Source organism: Mesoplodon densirostris, chromosome 2 (genome assembly GCF_025265405.1).
Source record: "Mesoplodon densirostris isolate mMesDen1 chromosome 2, mMesDen1 primary haplotype, whole genome shotgun sequence".
In the NCBI taxonomy this organism is placed as follows: domain Eukaryota; kingdom Metazoa; phylum Chordata; class Mammalia; order Artiodactyla; family Ziphiidae; genus Mesoplodon; species Mesoplodon densirostris.
In genome coordinates, this window is record NC_082662.1 from 133,619,530 (window position 1) to 133,636,113 (window position 16,584).

Consider the following 16,584-nt stretch of genomic DNA (forward strand, 5'->3'; position numbering starts at 1 on the left):
TCTTGCCCTATCTCTGATTAAACCTGATTTTGGAAAATCATCTGGCTCAATCTACATTTACTTACAATATGAATGCTACTTAATTCCCTATTACTTCTGGTTACACAGGATCAATGCCACTTGAAGAGTAAGAAGCAAAGGTTCACTACATTGGGGTCTCCTTGACAGCCAAGCCTGTGCCTTAGTCATTTTGACTCCCTAGTGACCAGCTTGGTATCTGGAATAGTATATGCGATCAGTAATTATTTCTTGAATGTATGATGTATGAATGAGTCAAGATATTTTGAGAGTTGGAGTCATGGGTCAAGAGGAGAAAACGTGGTTTAAAAAAACCCACTAAATTCTCAGAAGCCGGTGCTGCAATGAATGCTAATAACAACTTGACAATGTCCTCTGTCATTGCAAATAATGTGATACCAACATCTACTAATCAATCAAAAAAAGACTTTCAGAATCCAAATTTGCATAGGATTTTGAGCTGGGGATTCCTCTCACCCACCTTTTCTTATGATAAAACTTGGAACTGTAGTGTCAATAGATAATATGCCAGGTTTTCACTTAAAATTGGAAAATTTAATCGAATTTCGGAGGCATGAAATAAAACTGATGGGCAAATATTAGAATTTCCATCAATGAAAAAGCTTAATTTCTAAAATGCTGAAGGTTAGTTTATCAAAATACTGAAATTGCCTCATATCATAAGTCAAAGCACCCTCTCCTTACTAAATAAGGAGCTACAAAGTTGTACAATTACTGTCAATAATTTTTTTACTTGGTTTGAAAAAGGTTGCTTGTTTTAAATAAAACAAAGTTCAACTGAAGTGACTATAATATCATCAGTCTTGTAAAACTCCTTGTGTTAGATTTCTTCTATCCCCAAGATGCCAACCATGCATATTAAACGGACTCTTGTTTTTTGCGTATGATTTCTGTACATCTTTCCTCTATGAATTTTCATGTTAAGTACCCTTTCTTAGAGTGTGGATTGTAACCACTCTGTTTAAAACTCTATCACCACTACCTAGAACAGTGCCTGCCACATAAGAAACACTTAATAAAATTTCTAAATTATCTTGATTAAAATCCATACTCATCCTAGCTTTAAGCACATGAAGACAGAAATAGGTTCCAACTGCATAAGAACACGTGACTAATCCAGAGGAAATGTTAACTATAAGTACAAATTATCTGTTGATTAAAATACAGAACATGTCTGAGATTTGGAATTCCTTCCTAATAACCCTGAGTCAGAGCTGTGGTCAAGGCTTACTGGGGGCATGGTACCATTTTCTGAGGACACACTCAGAAGAGGAAGAAGTTGATGAGACAGCATGCAAGATTTTCCAGGCTCAAAATGGAACTTGACTCATCTGCATGGAACCATCCAGCGAAACACAGAAGAGCTCACTCTTCTGCTGGATTAAGCTCACCCTGGTGGAACGGAATGGAACAGAAACAAGAGACTGAGGTCTAGGTTTTGAGGATCTTCATTCCACTTACCTGCTTTCACAGAACCAGGCAACGGACAAGAAGAAATGTGGAACTGTTGCTGTGTACCTCTAAACAAATACAGTCACCCTATGTAATAGAATGTGTCATAAATCTGACCAATTAGAATAATTCCTCCATTCTTGGTGGAGTAGCTCTGATAGAAATGGACAGAGCTGGGCTCGGGGTGGGAAGGGGGTGGTTTCCTTCTGTTACAAGCTCTAAACTTTCTTCAAGTTTCCTATGATATAAGCCTAACTAAAATTTATGGACTTTTGAAAAAGAGTAGGTACTAAAATTAAATAAGCTGAGAGTGTTGAGGGTGAAAAACATGATAACAAATTTAAGGAAATGTAGAATTATTACTATGAGAATTAACAGAACTGTGTTTGTTCCAAATATGAGCCTGCTATAGCATTTTAATTATGAATAGAATTAAACAGAAATTCACTTGCTGTCACCATCTGATAATATTACCAGAGACTTCCCTTAAGGAAATTTAAAATTATTTCTTCTATGTAAATCTCTACAAGTCCTTATTTTCAACCTTATTATAAGAAATAACACACAGTAGCAACAAGCTGGCAGAATTTTGACAATTCTCCTGCCTCCCTCCATTCTGCCTTCTTTTCCTCTTTCCCTCCCTCCCTTTCCCTCCTCTTCCCTCACTCCCTTTCTTTCCACAAAGCAAGTAAATGGGTACATAGAAAATAGTAGGGGTCACACGCTTTCATTACAGGGGTTGGGAATGTGGACTCTCACAAAAACAGACTTGATTTTAAATACTGTATCTGTGCCTTACTAGCAGTGTGACCATGAATAATTTAATCACTCTGTGCCTCAGTTTGTCCGGCTGTAAAATAGGTGCAAACAGAACCTACCTCTTAGGATTGTTGTCAGGGGGGATTCCAACTGGTTTTAAAATAGTATTTAGCACAGAGGAAGCATAATAATTATTATTTTTCACTTCTCTGAATATATAAAACATTTAGTATTGGGATTCATAGTCTCAAAATCTAACACTCACTGATGTGAATATCTGATTGGCTAAATGGAGAAAAACACTGTTATAGTAATTATTTCTTTAGTTTCTCATTTTGTTTTTTTAACTGAAAACCAGAATCACAATTTCTTGGTATTATCTGTTATCAATGAACAGTATAAGACTGTAATATTATTTTTGACAAGGCACTGTATATTTGAAATGAAGAAAACTAAGAAATAGTAGTAAATAAAACTTTTCTTGTACTAATCCCAAGTGAAAGATGAAATTAATGATGATATATATGTGAAAACTCTGGAGAAGTCATACAGAAAGAACCTCAAGTACTTGAGGCACACTTGAAATTCAAATGACATTAAATGACTAATTCTTAAATCAAGAACCCTTCACTAAAATTAAAAACACAAATGCTTCCTTTTTCTTGATTTCTTGTAGGAAGTGAAAGAGTACCCGGTAGGTGTCAGACTATTTTAAAAAGCAGGTTATAGAGATGATATTTCAGGAGTGTAAAAATACTAAGGCGGATCTCATAAATGATTGGTATATTATTTAATTCAGGTTAGCATCAGAATTGTCAATGTTTGTTTCTTAAGCAATGCAATCCTTTAGGTAGGAAGCATGGTTCTTTGGAGAAGTTGAGAGACACAAGATACACAAAACTGGAATATGGTGCAAAAACAGACAGTATCGATTTTTTAAAATTAAACCTAGGAATTATTTAACATGGCCATTTCTTTGGGTTGAAGAAAGAAATTCATATAGATTTTCCTGGTTCAGGCTCCAGTGAGGTCTATAGGCAAATTTGCAACTAGAGCAAGATTCAGACCTATTTCCATTTTTGTGCTTACCTCTTAAATATGTCCAGTTCCTACAGCATAGAGGAAAGCACTAGATTGGCCATGGCATGAATGGCCAGGTTAGGATTCTGGCCCTGCCACTTAATAACTGTGTACGGCTTAAACAGGCAATTTGCTAAACTTCATGAATTTCAATTCCCACTCTCCAACCCCCACCCTGGGCAAAATGAGTAGAATCTTTTTTTCTACCAACTCTAGAGAGTTAGGATGGTCTGAGGAGAAAATGTACATAAAAATGCTTTGAAAATTATTTAATGCTTTAAAAATATTATTTATCATTATTATTTCAAGATGAGGGAAAACTCCCCCTCCGCTAATATATTCAGCTTTTTATGGCCACCTAGATCTTCCAGAAAGCTACATAAAAACTGAACATTTTAACAATACTCGGCAATGTTTAGATGTTAAAAAAAAATTATCCAAACTGGCACATTTCTTCTTAAACAGTTCTAAAAGTAATACATACATAGTGCAATGAATTTGGAAATACAGAATGAGAACGGGAGGAAGTAAAGGTCACCCTGACTCTCTTATTTCTTGAGTTAACCATTGATAAATAATTTTTACATTTTCTTTGGGTCTTTTTTCTCTATGTGCGTGATATTCAAAACCAAGTGGTGAATATGCTGTATTTATTATTTAACATTCTTCTCTTCTCACTTGACATTTTACAAAAAACAATTTTCATTTGTTAACTTCTGTATTGTTTCCGATTCTAAGCATCATAAAATACTTAATAGTGAAGGTTACCTATGAGCTATTATGTAAAAAAAAGTTCAGCATCTATAACCTAAATTAATATATTAGAAATTCATATGCTTTAAAGCAGTGATCCCCAACTGTTTTGGAGCTAGGGACCGGTTTCGTGGAAGACAATTTTTCCACCAACAGGGTGGGTGGGTGGGGGGAGGATAGTTGGTTCAGGCTGTAATGCGAGCGATGGCGAGCCATGGGGAGCAGCAGATGAAACTTCGCTCGCTCGCTTGCTGGCCGCCCACCTCCTGCTGGGCGGCCCATTTCCTCACACAGCCAGGGGGTTGGGGACCCCTGCTTAAAGGATATCCCTATGTTTTTATGTGATTGACCATTTCAAAAGTTTCATAGACAATTCCACTATTTATATTTAATTAAAGACCATGAAACTTGTTTTTAGTATTTTTAAATAAAAGATAAAGATGACTTCATTTAAAAGCTGATAACAAACCTCTAGAACACTTCCTTCTACTTAAGTGAGGTGTTAGATAAAAAAAGCACTATAGAAATATAGATTATACTTGACTTTAAATAAAAATCTGAATAAATACTATAGAATTGTTATCTCCCCTTTATTCTGTTAATAATTGCTAATAGGAATATTATGGAGAATGATTGAAGCTTAATAGTCATATGTCAATTACCAAGATCACATTTGTGTGGTACAATGAATTTGCAAAGGTAGACTATCAAATGTATTTTATTGTCAAAGGTGGTCTGCCAATCGGCAAGTCATTTCGTAAGTTGTGCTCTAAAATATATCATTTACCGATACCCAAGAGACATCTCGGTATGTCATTAATAGTGCAGAAACTCTAAGCCAGGGATATTTTTGTCTTTATAATTAATTTGAGACAGCAGCTAATAAAAACCAGAATAATAACACTAATAACCTTCAAATTAATTTTGACCCTAAGCTATAGCAATTTCAACAGAAGTTAGTATATTTACATACCAAATTAAGATTCCTAAACTTGTATTACAATTGATGCAATGTTTTTATGAAATACTACCTATATAATATTTCATTAAAATAATAAAATGAGAACAATATAGAAATGGCATAAATGTTTGTGTCCTAGAAAGGATTTAGAGGGAATTTCTGGTAGTATAAATTAATACATGATTAATCATATTACTTTTATTTATAAAGCATCCAAACATACACATCTGTAATCTTATATGTCTTTACCATCAAGAGAAATATATTCCAGAATTAATTTTAAAAACACTGCTTTTACTGTGCTTATGTATTCTAGTTGAGAAGTCTGGACTTTAAGCATTTTTAAATTATAGAACTCATCAGAAAGCAGGAGGAAACCAACAATACAACTGATGGCATTTGTTAATATAAACCTTTGTGTAAAAATGTTATGAAACTAAGAATGGAAAAAGAGTAGAATTATTAAGCAACAAATGGCTGTTTTAAAAAATCTAGTTAATAGTATATACTACCTGGGTTATTCTTTTACTTGAAAAAATTACAGTATATTAGGTTGTCCTAATTTGGAACTATGTAACTGCCACTCTCATGTTTCTAGTTTTACTAGAAGAGTGCATTTTTTTGGTATAAGCGTAAGAAAAAAAAAAAAAACTGGAACGTTCCATACTGCAGTTTCCTTCCTCCCTTTCCCCAACAGAAAAAATAAGAAATACTGTACCTAACCAACAGATCTGATGATTCCAAAAGGGACAAGTCTCTATTCTGAAACACTATTCAAGTCAGAACATTCCAAATTATGATTTTGTGAGACACTGGAAAATTATGGCATGAAAAATAGAAGAATATTTCTAATGCACTATAAAATGTATTCCTCAAAGCAAAAAAGAGCTAATGGAAGGCCAGAGCACTTAATGGATAAAATATAATCAAATGAAACAGAAGCATGTTCCAAGCTGAAAGGCAACAATCTCACTATTCTCACATAATTGGACAGTAGACATAACCCAGTAAGATCAGGTTTAAAAACATTTAAATATATATAAATACACATATGTATAAATAACATATATAGCACCTGAAGTAAATACATATTCATATATTAAAGAATCACTTTAAAATTTAAAAATATTTTTTTAACTATTGAAAAATAAACAGCTAGTGAAAAAATAAGTTTTCTTTGCAAAACTTGACTCTGGAAACAAAGATTCTTCAAATGCTTCTCCAAGAACTTGTCTGTTTATTTTAAATATAACCAAATAAAAAAATAAAAATAAAAAAATAAATAAATATAATCAAATATTTGAAATAGAAGGCAAATGTTCATGAAAGCAGACATATATACATGCATTTATATGCATATATACACATAATTGGATAATATAATGAATATATATAATACACATAAAATACAGATCTTCCTTAACTTACTATGGCACTGCATCCTGATAAACCCATCATCAATTGAAAATATCATAAATTGTAAATGCTTATACTACACCCAATCTACCAACCGTCATAGTTTATCCTAGTCTACCTTAAATGTGCTCAGAACACTCACATTAGCCTAAAGTTGGGCAAAATCATCTAACACAAAGCCTATTTTATAATAATCTGTTGAATATCTCATTTGTTTTATTGAATACTGTACTGAAGGTGAAAACCAGAACGGTTGTAAGTGTGTCAGTTGTGATCGAGTCGCTGAGTGGGAGGAGTGGCTTGCTGCTGCTGCTGCCCAGCATCACAAGAGAGCATCATGCTGCATATCAGGAGTCTGGGAAAAGTACAGTTTCTACTCTAAATTCAAAGTATACTTTGAAAAAATGAAAAAATTCAAACTATAGTTTCTACTAAACGAGTATCGCTTTCGCACCATGGTAAAGTTGAAAAATCGGTAAGTCGAACCATTGTAATTCGGGGAATGTCTGTATATAAATTTTTGTATAATATACGTGTATATGTGTTTGCACGTGTATATTTAAAACTGGAATTTAGACTGTTTGCTACATCTCATCTTAGAAGCAGACTATGCCCAAAATCTATGCCTCAAGCCTTTGGTGAATAGCTAATGAATTCAGTATTCAAACAGGGATTAAAAATATTGACTTGGAAATTCAGGACAAACTTACTACTAAAAATGTTTTACACTTTTTACTTAAAAGAACATAGTTAGGTACACATGATTAGACTCTACCAACTAAAATAAATTATTGCCGATTTGGCTAGAGTTGTTGATCACCACAAAATTCTCTCTTGCGGACAACTATGGCTTACATATTAAATGGAAGGCTTTAGGCAGTTTTTGTACTTGTTTCCTTAGACCTAAATGGTCCACATAATGATAAAAAGTCAAATAAGAAAAAAAATGTCAAATTATGTGCTTTTCAAGCTCAACAAAATTCTTATCATACTAAAGCTCGCCTGTGTACTAACAGTGCAGTTTTTATAGGCAGGTGTTTCTGCTACTAAAGTTTTCACGTTAATTGAGGCTCTACTTTTGATTTCAGTTTAAAGGTGTTACTAGTGATTGAATCTACTCAGTAGTGCACTTTTATGAATAAGACTCTGAATATTAAAATTCTTACATGTACTCTCTAAATTCATTGAGATTCAGTCAAATAGAAACATATCATATACCAAGAATATTACTTTGTTTATGATGTACAATGGAGTGACAGATGAATTTTCCTTTTTGGACAACTTAATGATATTGATTAACATTAAAAAACTTCAACAGTTACATATTAAAAAAAAGACTGGGGTACAAGGCACATAATTAGTAGTATTACCTTTAAAGGCTTTTGTTAGAGGAAGTGAATGTTAACAACTCTTTATAAATTAAAGTTGCCCTCTCCCAGGAACTTCAATACTGTACCAGAAAAAAATAAAATAAAATTGTCAACTATTGCTTTTAAGAAAGGGAACAATTCCCATTTTCTATAACATTACTTCTGAAATCAACACCCTTGATATCATTTCTGATAATGAGTCAGTGAAAAGAGTGATTAGACAAATGGTACAATTCAGAAAGAAAATAAGATGCAGAAAGAAATTCAGAAAGAAAATAAGATGCCAACTGAGTTTTCCCAGGTCATCCAATCAACTCCTTGCAGAGTTAAAAATAGAAGCTAAGACTAATTCCCACAGCTACTGCCAGATCAGAGCCTGACAACTTTGCATTGTGGTAGCTTCCGACCTCTCCTGCTACTGGGCTTCCCTGCATTGAGACATCTTCCTATGAGGTTCAGTCATTTCAAGGTTTGCTTTAAAATGGAGAGGGGTAGGAAAAGGTTCATAATTTTAGGGAAAATCTGTGGTAATGAGATCTCATTGTAAACTGCTCACGAGAATTAGAAAGATAAAAACTGGAAATATTTACTAACCCTTACTATGTCTCAAACACTGCAGTAAGTTCCCTTTTATGTTATCTTCTTTAATCTTCGCAACAACCCTGTGATTTTCCTGTTTTAAATATCCAGAAACAATTCACAGTGGTTAAGTAACTTACCCTAAGTCATAGAGATAGAAAACAGTAGAGGTAGGATTCAAACTAGGTGAGGTTCAAAGTTCAAATTCACTTCCTGAAAAACATGATTAGAACATAAATGGTAGCCAAAACTCCCCAAAATAAATTAAAAAATTAAAAGAAAGAGAGAAAGGAGGGGAGGAGGGCCTAGTGATCTGCATACCTTAAAAATAATGTTTAGAACTTTTTGATTGATCTTAAAAATGACCAAAAGCTAGCTGCCTGAGAGCTCTAAGAATAAAATTATTAACAAACTAAACAAAAAATATTGATTTTTATACTCACTCACTTTGAGATCACCCAATTGCTTTCCTTTCATAACACTGTACTGCCATTTTATTTCATTTTCTATTATATTTATTAAGGGATAATTTAAAGACAAGTATTTTGCCTAACAGGTTAATGATTTTTTTCTTCTAAACGATGACCAAGATGCCGATCCTCCTCCCCTTATTCAATGGACTAATAAGTGTCAGATCATTTTAGTGTCATATTTAATTTCTGTGGTGAAATAGTGATTTCACAAACCCTGTGAAGATGTTACACATCCACTATAACATGCATGCAGGTGGAAAAAATTTTCAACTGATGTAGATTTTGCTTTCTCTATGATTGTATTCTTCACAATCAATGAGATAGAAAAAGACACAGAGATAAGAGAACTGTTGACTAATATTTTCTTATTAAAATGTGTATCTTGGGCTTCCCTGGTGGTGCAGCAGTTAAGAATCCGCCCGCCAATGCAGGAGACACAGGTTCGAACCCTGGTCTGGGAAGATCCCACATGCCACAAAGCAACTAAGCCCATGGGCCACAACAACTGAGCCTGCGCTCTAGAGCCCGCGAGCCACAACTACTGAGCCCACGCACTGCAACTACTGAAGCCGGCATGCCCTAGAGCCCGTGCTGTGCAACAAGAGAAGCCACCGCAATGAGAGGCCTGTGCGCCACAACGAAGAGTAGTCCCCACTCCCAGCAACTAGACAAAGCCCAGGCACGGCAACAAAGAACCAACGCTGCCAGAAATAAATAAATTACTTAAGAAAATAAATAAAATCTGTATCTTGCATTTTCAATTTTCTAAAAGTTCAAATCCATGGTGGTTGAAAAAAGGAGTAATGGCATATGTTTTCTTGTCCTGGGTAAATGGATTGTGCTTGGTTGAGTGTCTTTTTTGCCAAATTTTTTTTTATTATTTTTATATCTACTATTACTTATTTGAATTCTACTCACTGTTTTTTGTTTTTTCATCTTTATTGGAATACAATTGCTTTACAATGGTGTGTTAGTTTCTGCTTTATAACAAAGTCAATCAGTTATACATATACATATGTTCCCATATCTCTTCCCTCTTGCGTCTCCCTCCCTCCCACCCTCCTTTTCCCACCGCTCTAGGTGGTCACAAAGCACCGAGCTGATCTCCCTGTGCTATGTGGCTGCTTCCCACTAGCTATCTATTTTACATTTGGTAGTGTATATATGTCCATGCCACTCTCTCACTTTGTCACAGCTTACCCTTCCCCCTCCCCATATCCTCAAGTCCATTCTCTAGTAGGTCTGTGCCTTTATTCCCATCTTACCCCTAGGTTCTGCATGACCTTTTTTTTTTTCTTAGATTCCATGTATATGTGTTAGCATACGGTATTTGTCTTTCTCTTTCTGACTTACTGGTTGAGTGTCTTGAACTGCTCAAACTTTAAGGTCCATCATCTCTAATTTCCACCTTACCAAAACCTCAGACAAGAAACAGGAGAAAGGGTAGTGCCATCCATAATTCATTCCCACCACACCTACAAAAATAATCACAAGGAACTTGTGTAGAATACCAATTCTTTTGTATTAGGAAGGCAGTTTTCAAAATTAAATGGTATTGGTTCATTTGGTTGTTTAATAAATATCTTGCAGATGCCTATCATAAAGCCAAATACCAAACTGACCATTTAAGTTGCAGGAATTTGTACGGTCTTGATATTTTACTATTTTAAAGTAACAGTATACATTTGAGTGCTTACCACAATATGTAATACGAATAAGCTCCCTAGAAATCTAAACATCTATAAAATACACCAGATGCTACTGTCTCATGCCTTGCTTTGCAATCCTGGATTGCTTTCTACTATGGAGATGATGTAAGAAATATAAGCTAGATATCTCTTCTATGGGATCACCAGCCATGTCTCAACTAACTTTTATCAGTGGAGACTCTCAGTACATACATATTTATTTATTATAAAACTCTTTGGTACTGATCATTAGGTAATTCCGGTAAATGTGGGCGCGTAATAATAGTTAAGAATGTCAGCCCCATTTCATTTCAGCTTGATCCACTGCAGGAAAGCACAAATTAGATGAAAGCAATTTCCCCAAGAACAACTCACTTCCTTGAGATGAGACATAAACTTGGGTGAACAATGATTTGTCACAATTTATTTTTGAGGGTAGTGGTTTAAAAAAAGTGCTAATGTAATCTTTTCAGAATGAATCCTTTTAAAAATGCATTAATTCTCCCGTGAATATAGCTTATAATTAAAAACCTATACATGTAATTTTACTTTTCTAAATTTTTACATATGACCATATATAATAAATATGGAAATCTTAAAATCTTCATTATCTTTAAAATTTGATGGCCTTTAAATCTGAATTTGGATTTGGTGAGTCTGACGGATTATTCTTAGTGACTCTATTGGGTACCACCAATTCAGATTCAACATTATTTCTGCAAGTCTCAGAAGCATTAAGTTTTGTGAATGGATAGAGGGTATTAACATCCTGGTGGTTTTTCACTACATTGAGATGACCAGAGAACCTGAGTGTGAAAGATCATGGAGAGGAGTGTAAGAAATGGCACTAAAGGTATCACTGACTTCTCTCTATTTACTCAGATTCCGCAGGATACAACAGAAGGAACAAAGCAGGTTGTGTTGCTGCTACTGTTGCAATGACCAAGGATCCTCAGTCTCATAGCCATTGCAGTCCATTGTTTAAGATGTGAGCTTGTTGTTGCTTATTCAGGCAAAAGTCAGAATGCTTATTTGTTTTATGTCTGTTTTTTAATGAGGGTTTGATTAGACAGCAATAAAGACAAAAGTAAATAGGAGAAATGTTTATTAATAGGTCCCTCCATCCCTATCAACCAAAGAAAAGGCATACCTTAAAATACTGTCGTGAAATGTCTAGGGTGTGTCTGTCTGTGTTCTTGCCACCCTTCACCTTTAAGTAGCCTTTCAAAAATATGTTATAAACATGTTGCTTCATCCTTGCCCTTTTAGCCTGTTAATGTCTAACTTAAGTAAAGCAGGATGCAATCCCCAGCAAGTTATCTGTTTCTCCTTTCTTGGACCATGCAAATCAAAACAGTCTTCTTCTAAGGAGGGTGGTGAAAAGTTGTGCCAATTGTGTTCATACTTCAGCTCTTCCAACGTTCTTTAGTTTATCTTAAATGAGACATTCTCATCTTTGGGCTTTAATTATTCTGTTTAAAAATAAATTTTCAAAGATACTCTGAAGAGAAACTAAGAAAAAAACAACAAAATAAAAGATTTACCATAATGCAGGTACATAAATATGAACTAAAAATACTTTTAAATTAAAAATTAATCTGTTTTATTTTAAAAATTAATCTAATTAAAATTACAGATTAGGCTGGATAGAATTGATCCATTGCTGAAGCTTAAAAACAAACTAGCTATAAATGTTACTAGTTTTCTACACTGCTGTTACAAGACTTGACTGACATCCGTGATGTACTCTGTAATATTTTTGAAATGATGAAATGTGTGATCCAGAGACTTGAAATATTTCAATACTTGTGTATAGGAATTTTCTTCCATGAACTAGAAATGAAAAAAGTGAGAATGTTTCCTTGCTCAAATCACATTAAGTGGATTCCCTTACATTACTTGCATTCATTTTTAAGATAGTCATAAATGGTTACATAAAATACAGGAATATTATCTGTTGAAGAAGTTGATGGTTTTTATAGTCAATGTATGTATTCAAATGATAAATGTTTCTGCATAATCTCTGACTCAACAATACCATTCCATGCCACTCCAAGAATTCTTCCATCAAAAGCAAAAGCTCCAGGACATCAAGACATGAACCTCTATGTCCATTACCACATTTCTTGAAATCATAAAACTGTTTGGAACTTAATAAATGTTTATCAATGGGTTTTGACTGAATGAAATTATGGCTCACTCATAGTACACATTACTGGGCATCTACTAAAGGTAATATGGTAGTGATATATGCTAGATATCATTAATATAATAGAAACACAATGTACTAAAAGTGTTTTGCAACTAAAAATCACTATACATTGTATGGCTTTAAAAAGGAATGAAATGCTGCTACATGCTATAACATGGATAAACTTTGAAAACATTATGTTAAGTGAAAGAAGCCAGACACAAAAGGACAACTATTATATGATTCCACTTATATGAGGTAGTTAGGATAGGCAAATTATAAACCCAGAAAATAGAATAGAGTTAACCAGAGGCTAAGGGGAGGGGAGAAATAAGGGGTTATTGTTTAGTGAGTACAGTTTCTGTTTGGGATAACAAGAAAGGTCTTAAAATGGATAATGGTAATGGTTGCTCAACATTGTGAATGTACTTAATACCAATAAATGATACACTTAAAAATGGTTAAAATGGTAAATTTTACATTATGGGACATTTTACCAAAATAAAAAATAAAAATATACTATAAAATAAAGTACAAATTTACCTCATACTAGGCAGACTATGAAGTTTGCATAAAATTGCACTTATTTTAGGAGCTTATATGGTTATTATCATATTTGGGGACATGTAAAGAAAGCAACAGCTTAAGTAGTCCTCTTGAGTTCTTTCTCTCCATCTTTCCAACCTGGTGTTTTCTAGATTAATGGTTTTGTCACGCCTCTCTTTGAATACTAGCATCAGTAGGAATGCTAGCTAGTACTGGTTTCCTTAAGTATCAGCTAAAAAGTTTAATGTATTTTTATGCTGGTAATTGTTTTAGAACCTGGGAGGGATGTCATTGTTTTCTTAACTTGCCAAAAGCAAATACAGTACTGTAGACAGCATTACTAGAAAGAAATAGTAACTTTGAAGTAGACATATGTCCATCCTAAGCAAACTGAATATATTTCAAAGCAGACCACACCACTCAACTGCTGGCAATGTTCTTCCACATACTTGGCAGTATACTACTCGAAGTCTGAGAACTGTTTCTTTTTTGTAAAAATGATTTTGATTGGAAAACCCTGAATAAATCCTTTGGAATGTGTAACGTTTAGAGCTCCTTCTGGGATTCCTTTTCCATGAATCAAGGTTCTTTGATTCACTATCCTCCTTGGCACTTGCTTCCTATTCATCTCAGCAGCCTTTGTGCCAGCGCTAATGAAGAGCTCCCAGTTTAGGTCCTAAAGCAGGGAGAACAATAAAAGGAGAACCTCATTTCAAGTACCAGAAATGTCTGGGCTATAAAGGACACACATATTGTCAAAGCAAGCCCAGAGTGGGGTGACATCACCAAGGTCCTTCCTGGCTCCACGCCCCCCACAGGAGGAACAACTAACAATTATTTGGAAACAGGACACTATTTGAGAGAATCCTAGAACATGGAGGTGAGGCTGAAGCACCCCCGTGCACCACAGAGACCAAGACAGACTGCATTAGAAGGGTGAGAAAAGGAGCTTGACCACACTGCCCCTCCCCCAAGCCAGTGGAGCACCATGGGTGAGGTCTCCCCTGAACCTCTGGTTCCTCCAGTAGGGGAAGAGAACTGGGGGACAGCAAGCACCACCACTAGCATTGGGGTTGCTTTGTGGGAGCCACTGCTCTAATCTGCTCCACTGGGATTGCAGGGGAATCTGCAGGGTTTGACCACTAAAAGTTGGACTTTTAGTGATGAAGGGGGAAGGGGCATGCAACAGCCAGCACATGGATTGTGACCGATGGAATTCATACCTGCAGTGCCCAAGTAGTGATCACAACTGGCACCTTTGCTTATCTACAGAGCCAGGTTGGTGGGACACTACAACCGGGGAACTCAGCAGGGTACAGATCCACCTGATATGCATCTGGCCCTTGAACCTGGTTTGCCCATACCCAGGGAAAGAGCAGAGTCACAGCCCACCCACTGTGGAGAGTGTCTTCTGGCCATCTGACCAAAAGGGCTGGCAATAAATCCTGGAAGCTATTTGGCCCAGTCGTGCTCCAGCCAAGAGGCAGGCAGCCAGAGCTCATCACTGGCTCTGGTACAAAGCAGAGCCAGTATCAGGTGTGGAGGGATCCTGTACCATGCACAGGCAGGGAGATTAATTCATATCCAAGGCTGAGAGGAGCTCCCAGCTCCTCCCAACTGGGGAGCCTGTTTGAGAAATTAAGAGTCACCTGGAGTGGTCCCTCCTCATCCCACCCAGGCAAAAGAACTGGGACTAGCCCCATCCCATCTGCTGTGGAGAGTGTCTTCCTGGCCCATCTGACTAGAAGGATTGGTGACAACTCCTAGAAACTGTGCGGCCCAGCAGTGCTCAAGCCTAGAGAAGGGTAGACAGAGCTGATAGTCTGCAAAGCCAAGCCAGTGGCCTTGTTCAGCCACAGAACGTGGAGTGTGGATCAGCTTGAGTTAAGACAACAAAGAGCTTTACTGGCTTTAGAGCTGCTTCTCCTGCTGCACCCAGGCAGGAAATCTAATTCATAGCCCTACTCATCACTGAATACAGCCTTCAGCACGTCCAACTGGGGAACCTAACCAGAGAACATGGGAAGCTGTACAGCCCATTAAACAGCCCTAGATACAGTGGCACTTGAACAGACAGCACAGCCTGTGGCCTCCCCCTTCTGCAGGGCAAAACCACTGCCCTCACCTGACCAGGGAATTAAGTGCACACTCTGGCCTGATTTGGGTTCCCAAACAATGAACTATACAGGCTCTGAGTCCTGTCCAGAGCCAGGTCCTATACAAGCTCTGATTCTCTGCCAGGAAACTAATTCATAGCCCCATGTACTACTACTACTGAATATAATACCCAGTTAAGTCTGGTGGAAGAGCCCAATTATTCAGATATGCAGATACCAATGTAAGGAATCAAGGATCACAAAAATTAGGCAAATAGGACACCACCAAAGGAAAGTAATAAAACTCCAATAACTGACCTTAAAAAAATGAAGATCTGGGCTTCCCTGGTGGCGCAGTGGTTGAGAGTCCGCCTGCCGATGCAGGGGATGCGGGTTCGTGCCCCGGTCCGGGAGGATCCCACATGCCGCAGAGTGGGCTGGGCCCATGAGCCATGGCTGCTGAGCCTGCACGTCCGGAGCCTGTGCTCCGCAATGGGAGAGGCCACAACAGTGAGAGGCCCACACAGCGCAAAAAAAAAAAAAAAAAAAAAAAAAAAAAGAGAATATCTATGAACTGTCAAAGGATTCAGAATAATCCTCCTAAGGAAGTTTAGTGAACTACAAGAAAGCACAGACAGCTAAGTGAAATTAGGAAAACAATGCATGAACAAGACAAGAAGTTTGACAAGGAAGTAGCAACATCAAAGAAACAGGAACACTAGATTTTAAAAATACAATAACTGAACTGAAGAATTCAATAGAAAGTTTCAAAGGTAGAATCGACCATGCAGAAGAAAGAATCAGCAGACTGGAGGACAGGACTTTAGAAATTACCCAGTGAAAGGAACAAAAAGCAAAAGAATAAAAAGAGTGAAGAAAGCCTATGGAAATTATGGGACACAATAAAGTAAACAATGTTCATGTATGGGAATTCCAGAACAAGAAAAGAGAGAGAGAAAGGGAAAAAAAGTATATTTAAAGCAATAATGGATGAAACCTTCCCAAACCTAGGATGAGAAATGGACATCCATATCCATGAAGTCCAAACAAGCCCAAATAGGTTGAACTCAAATAGGGCTACTCTGAGACACATTGCAATTAAATCATCAAAAGTCGAAAACAAAGAAAGAATTTTAAGACCAGCAAGAGAAAAGAGAGAAGTTACATACAAGGGAACCCTG

At 36.3% G+C, this 16,584-nt stretch overlaps 1 long non-coding RNA gene across 4 annotated transcripts in view; it reads right to left on the minus strand.

Moving 5' to 3' along the window:
* LOC132484405 (uncharacterized) overlaps positions 1 to 16,584 on the minus strand; it is a 185,798-nt gene that overhangs the window by 162,701 nt on the left and 6,513 nt on the right. The window contains exons 2-3 of one of the 4 annotated variants that reach the window (XR_009531178.1): positions 15,722 to 15,883; positions 1,027 to 1,431 (exon numbers count right to left, since the gene is read on the minus strand). This is a non-coding gene — a long non-coding RNA (uncharacterized LOC132484405). Of the gene's footprint in view, positions 1 to 1,026; positions 1,432 to 10,816; positions 12,083 to 12,116; positions 13,984 to 15,721; positions 15,884 to 16,584 lie in introns of those variants that run through there. The other 3 variants (XR_009531180.1, XR_009531177.1, XR_009531179.1) reach the window with 3 other exon arrangements.